Source organism: Littorina saxatilis, linkage group LG9, assembly GCF_037325665.1.
Source record: "Littorina saxatilis isolate snail1 linkage group LG9, US_GU_Lsax_2.0, whole genome shotgun sequence".
Lineage (NCBI taxonomy): Eukaryota > Metazoa > Mollusca > Gastropoda > Littorinimorpha > Littorinidae > Littorina > Littorina saxatilis.
Window position 1 is genome coordinate 67,434,665 of NC_090253.1, and position 6,309 is coordinate 67,440,973.

Here is a 6,309-nt window from a genome sequence, read left to right on the forward strand (position 1 = left end):
GCAGCAGGCTAGGGACTTATAGTCCAGCCAGTGCATAGAAACATAGAGTAAGGGAAATAATTCGTCTGCTACAGGGAAGGGAATAAGGACACATACTCATAGCAGTACATGTACAATACAATATAAAAACGTTATAATACTAAAATGCTAGAACTACTATGCATGCAATGACAGAACAATTATATGCAGTGATAATAAATGAGTAATGAATGACACACAAATAATGATAATTATCTTTGTCATAACAAAAATGAAAAGATTACTTGTGGGGTCACACATCTCCCCAGCTTGAATTTATGGTCTCCATAAAATTATCCTGCAATGCTATGCAAAATACATGTTTGGAAACAGACACCTTGACTTTAACCCCGACAACGCGTGATTACATAAAAAGCAAAGTTGACTGAATGCACCATTGTCATCCAAAACATGAGTGATATTAGGTACAGTATAAAAACAAGAAGCTGACAAGGCAATGTCAACACATGAAAATGACAAGAAAACGCAAAACACAATGTGGTCAACAACCACATGTTCTGGTAGTTTCAACAGCCTCAAAAATAATAATCTGGATTTCAGCTGAAATCATAAACAGGTACAACTAACCACGCTGTGAAAACCTTCACACATACCGAGCAAATCTTCATTGGTATTTAAACCTAACATGTAGCATGGACATCTTTAAATGTACCCATGGACAAGAAAATTGAAGAAAATACTCCATCAACCATGGGTGAATCTGGTACCCATACATCTTGACAATAAGTATTTCTGAGCTTTACGCTATTGATATTTATACTGTCCATTTAAGGTTTGCAGTAAACAATCTTCAGAAATACTATGTCACTTCCACAGAACCACTATTCTGTTATTCTCAAATGACTGACAGTCAGTTACTGGATGTGTTAGACCACATTAGCAAGACAACATCCTTTCTGATAATTTGCCTAGTCAATGCAACAGCAACTGATCTGAACAACATCTGGCAACTTCTCGCTCAGCGGAGCAACACAACTTGTTAACTTACAAGACACGTCAAGTTAACAATCCTCAGAGACACGCAGTCATGAAATAATCAAGCCTACTGACAACAATCAGTACTACTCCTCAGGTTACAAAAATAAAATACAAAATAAGCAATGCATCAAATCAAATAACACAAACTGAAAAGAAAAAAAAAACCACAAAGAGTCCGGAAAGAATCAGTTCCAGGGTTTCGTCATCCCTTTTGTAGTTCTGGTTGACCGACGCAAGGGCGCAGGTGCAGCAGGTCGCACAACAGGAGGTACTACAGGCGGTGGTGGGGCTGTTGCTGTTGGTCGCGCAACTGGAGGTTGCCTGACTGGAGGGGGTGGGGTCACTCTGACAGGGATCTTGGAAACGGGCTCGGATGGCAAGATGATATGCCACTCCAGATACTCTGTGGTGGTCGGCTCAGGTTCCCTATGGGCCTCAACAGTCGGTGCCTCCATAGTTCCAAGTGGTTGCACTGTTGGTCGCTCGAAGTACTGGCGGATTTCATTTCTTGTCACACGCTTGGGGTCGCAGATGCCCTTCACGAAGGACGGGAGACCGATCTGCATCAAGTGCAGAGAGCCCGGCCACCTTGCCCGCAACTGCGTTCCGGGAAACGGGGAACGCCGGTAGGTGCGGGTCGGCCTATTGGAGAAATGGAGGAGGACCCGAGCTCGAGCGGACGACTAGTAGGGCCCAGCCCGGTTTGTAAATGTACTGTTTTAGGTGTAGAGCTTTGTGCACTGGTAGATACAGGGTCTCAGGTCACCATGCTGTCAGAGCAGGCGTACCGCCGCTATTTTAGCGATGTACAGCTATCCAGTGCAGGGTTCCTAACCATTACAGCGGCCAATGGCCTAGATATCCCTTACCTAGGCTATTTTGAGGCGGACGTCGAGGCTCATGGAAGGGTCTCCAGTCGACGTGGAATTTTAGTTAGGCGTGACTCCCAGTGTGATGGGAGTTACGATATGATTTTAGGGATGAATGTCTTGCCTGCTACACATTTGTTTAGAGTAAATGAGCAGCCTGATGACAAGATGCAGGTGCAGGGGTTCGCCAAGGTTGCAGGAAAGGCGGCCGTCCACGTCCCTGCCCGTGCAGTCTCGCGCATCAGGGTGACAGGAGGAGGGAACCGGAGGAGAGGAGACCACATCGAGGTCTTGGTGGAACCTCTGGCGTCCGGTGGCCCGAGCGGACTCCTGATTCTCAACACTGTCACCACAGTGAGGGGTAACAGCTTCTACGTTCAAGTGTCGAATGTGACTGATGAAGCGGTGACCCTCCATCCACGCACACGTCTGGGAGTGCTGCATCAGTTTGATGAGGTTGTTCCGGAGGTCCGCGTCAGGGTCCGGTCCAACCGCATCGAGGTCGGGTCATCGGCAGTGGCGTCCCCACCTTGCCCCGTAGATCTCGACGGTGCAGAGTGTACCCCCGAGGAGAGAAGGCAACTGCGAGACCTGGTCAACAAGAATGTGGACATGTTTTTTCAGGACGATGACGATCTCGGATCTACGGAGAGAGTGCAGCACCACATCCATCTTCGAGACCAGCGCCCGGTATCTGCGCCATTCAGACGTATACCCCCTTCGCAGTTGGATGAAGTGAAAAAGCACATTCAGACGCTTCTGGACAAAAAGATTGTGCAAAAGAGCTCCAGCCCATACGCGTCTCCTGTAGTCATCGTACGCAAGAAAGACAACTCCATCCGTCTGTGCGTTGACTACCGCAAGCTGAACGAGAAGACGATCCCCGACGCATATCCACTACCCCGAATCGACGATTCTCTAGATGCGTTGGGTGGAGCAAAACTCTTCTCGACGCTTGATCTCGCCAGTGGCTATCATCAAGTCGCGATGAGCCCCGCCGATCGAGAGAAAACTGCCTTCTGTACACCGTTCGGATTGTTCGAATATCTTCGCATGCCGATGGGGTTATCGACAGCGCCTGCCACGTTTCAGCGTCTAATGCAGAGCACGATGAACGATTTAGTTTTCCAGATACTCTTGATCTACCTCGACGATCTCCTGGTGTACAGTCGTGACTTCCCTGAACACCTCCAGCGGCTGCAGGTGGTGTTTGATCGACTCCGAGAGGTGGGACTGAAGCTGAATCCACGGAAGTGCAACCTAGCGAGATCCAGCGTAGAGTTCCTGGGGTACACCGTCTCAGGCCAGGGCATTGCAACCTCCGAGTCCAAGGTGAACGCAGTCAAGGCGTGGCCAACGCCTAGGACGGTCAAGGACGTGCGTTCATTCTTGGGGCTAGCCAGCTACTACAGGCGCTTTGTGAAGGGGTTCTCCAAGATTGCCAGTCCACTACACCAGCTGGTCGCAGACCATCTCAAAAGAAAGAAGACTGCCGTTGAGTGGAAACCAGTGCACCAGGAGGCGTTTGACCTGCTCAAATCGGCGCTCGTCTCATCCCCGGTGCTCGGCTTCGCAGACTTCGCCCAGCCCTTCATCCTGGAAACTGATGCCAGCTTGCATGGACTGGGTGCGGTACTGAGTCAGGAGCAGAACGGCCAGAAACGGGTGATCGCCTACGCCAGCCGCACTCTGCGAGGAGGGGAGAAGAACACCACGAAGTACGGGAGCCTGAAGCTGGAGTTGCTCGCACTTAAGTGGGCCATGTGCGAGAAATTCAGGCACTATCTTCTAGGTTCCAAGACCAGCGCCTATACTGACAACAACCCCCTTAGCCATCTGAAGACAGCCAAGCTGGGCGCCATAGAACAGCGTTGGGCTGCGGAGCTGGCTTGTTTTGACTTCGTCATCAAGTACCGTGCCGGCAGAGAGAACGCCAACGCAGATGCACTCAGCAGATACCCCAGGGAAACCGACACTACCAACAGTGATGACGACAACCTGGTAGCCATCTCTTGCACCCAACAGGTGAGAGCAGAGAAGATGGTCGTGCATCTAGCTTCGGCTCCGGAGCTGGGCGACATTGACCGGGCACACGACGGTGCCAAGAAGGTGAAAATTGAAATTCCAGAGGCCAGTCCCTTCCCTTCTATCCAGCCGGACGAGCTCGCACAGATGCAGAGGGATGATATTACCATTGCGGCAATCCTGCCGTATGTGGGAAAAGAGCGCCCGGGGGGAAGAGACATTGCAGAGATGAATGGAAAGGCGAGGGCTCTGTTGCGGCAGCTGGGGAAACTCAGGATGGATAATGGAGTCCTCTACCGCCGCGTTGTCGACCCAATCCAGGGAACTCTTAACCAGCTTGTAGTACCCGAGCGCCTTCATGACACTTTCCTGGAACTTTGCCACCAGAGGTGTGGGCATCAAGGGACCGAACGAACTCTTCAGATCCTACAGCGTCGAGCATTCTGGCCAAACATGCACCTGACGGTCAACGAGTGGTGCAGATTCTGCGAGCGTTGTCAGAGGTCGAAGAAGGGAAGCAAAGGAAAATCACCCATGGGACACGTACTTGCCACCAAGCCCTTGGAGGTCATTGCCATCGATTTCACTGTACTTGAGCCCTCCAGCAGCGGAAAGGAAAACGTTCTGGTGATCACGGACGTGTTCACCAAGTACACCGTGGCCGTGCCGACCACCGACCAGACCGCAACCACAGTAGCCAAGACCCTAGTCAACAACTGGTTTGTGCGATATGGCGTTCCGCAGCGAATCCACTCGGACAAAGGGCGGTGCTTTGAAGCGGAGCTTGTTCTTCTTTTATTTTACAGCCTCAGGACCTGCTCCCATCTTAATAATCAGCACCACAGACAATCAGCTACCATAAAAGTCTGGCATCAGTTCTGTAAAATCCCAATATTCTTATTGTAAATACACTCTAAAACTAGATTTTATTACACACAGAATCATCAACATAAAAAAAACAATCAACACACTTCAACAGTTCTTCCTCATGTGTCATTACACCATGAGGAAAACTAATACATTTTCTAAGTCCTTAAACCCACTAAAACTGAGAGAAATCCACTGAAACTATCTCATTATTTACAAGAGTCAACTTTAAAAACATTTATTATTAATTGGGAACACTTTCTAATAAAAAAGGCGAAGTATTCAAAGGCCTAAACACGCTCTCTCAAACAGGCTTGCTGTCTGCTAGTGTTTACAACGGAAACGAGGCTGAGACACTAATTAGCATATTAACTCGCGCATGCGCAAGGCACGCTAGCTTTTGCACCCAAATCTGCGCTGCCGGGAAAGGAAGGGAAAAAGGGAGATGGAGGGGGTAACCGCATCGCTAGGCTCTACAGCACTCAACATTGGGCCTACAAGTCTGGGAGCTGCCTAACAACAGGAATTCTCTCAGTAATAGCAAAATACTGTAAAAACACATTTCTACACAGCTCAAAGGCACAAAAAATGCAAAACAAAAAATAATCTGAGAGTAAGGGCCCAAAATGACAAATGTCCGCATCCTATTTAGGCTAACAATTAGCATCATTACAGTAATGTATCAAGTGCCAAAAACAAGTAAAACAAGAAAAAAAACAAGAAAAAGACATTAATTTTCCAACATACCTAGGTTTTTATCAAACAATCACAAGCCATAAAATAGCTATCCGTAACCTATCAGACCACTTTTCATAATAAAGCAATTCTAAACAATATCTTTACACAATCAAACTAGAAAAATGCAAAATATCCGTGAACAACTATCAAACATACATTTCTTAAATCCTGATTACGTTTAATAAAGAGACTCAATAATTCTTTCAACACAAAATTCAATATTTCGCAATTATAAAACTAAGAATGCATCCAGAATACATACTTTTAAACTAACAACAAAACATCTATGCAATCTCAAATAAAATGTAAACGTACCTTCTTGTGCAGGACACAAGCCACAAATTCACCTCTGGGAACAGAGTTGGCAAAAAAACGCCTTATGGTTTCGGAGTCAGGAAAACAAAGAAAGATATTCGCACCACAACCGAGGACATCAGGAACCAATTACCTATCCAGTTACTACGCCCAAAACATAGTCCCTTCATTCCACAGAGAAATCCCAATTTCTCTTCAAAAACAAACTATAAAAATATATGTATCAAAACATTACATGACCCATGCAGCCTATTACTCTCTTCAACCCCCATGAACAATGTGAATTTAAACAATACAATAATCATTATCAATACGCCATGCATATTCATGAGAATTTGGCCTTTTTGCTGATTCTACAAACAATGATGCCAAAGAAACCAACGACCTCTGCACGGGAAGCACCCCGGCATCTACGATATCTCACGTGCCAGAACTAACTAGCGTTGACAGCGATAAGCACCGTGCGTGAGAAAAAAAG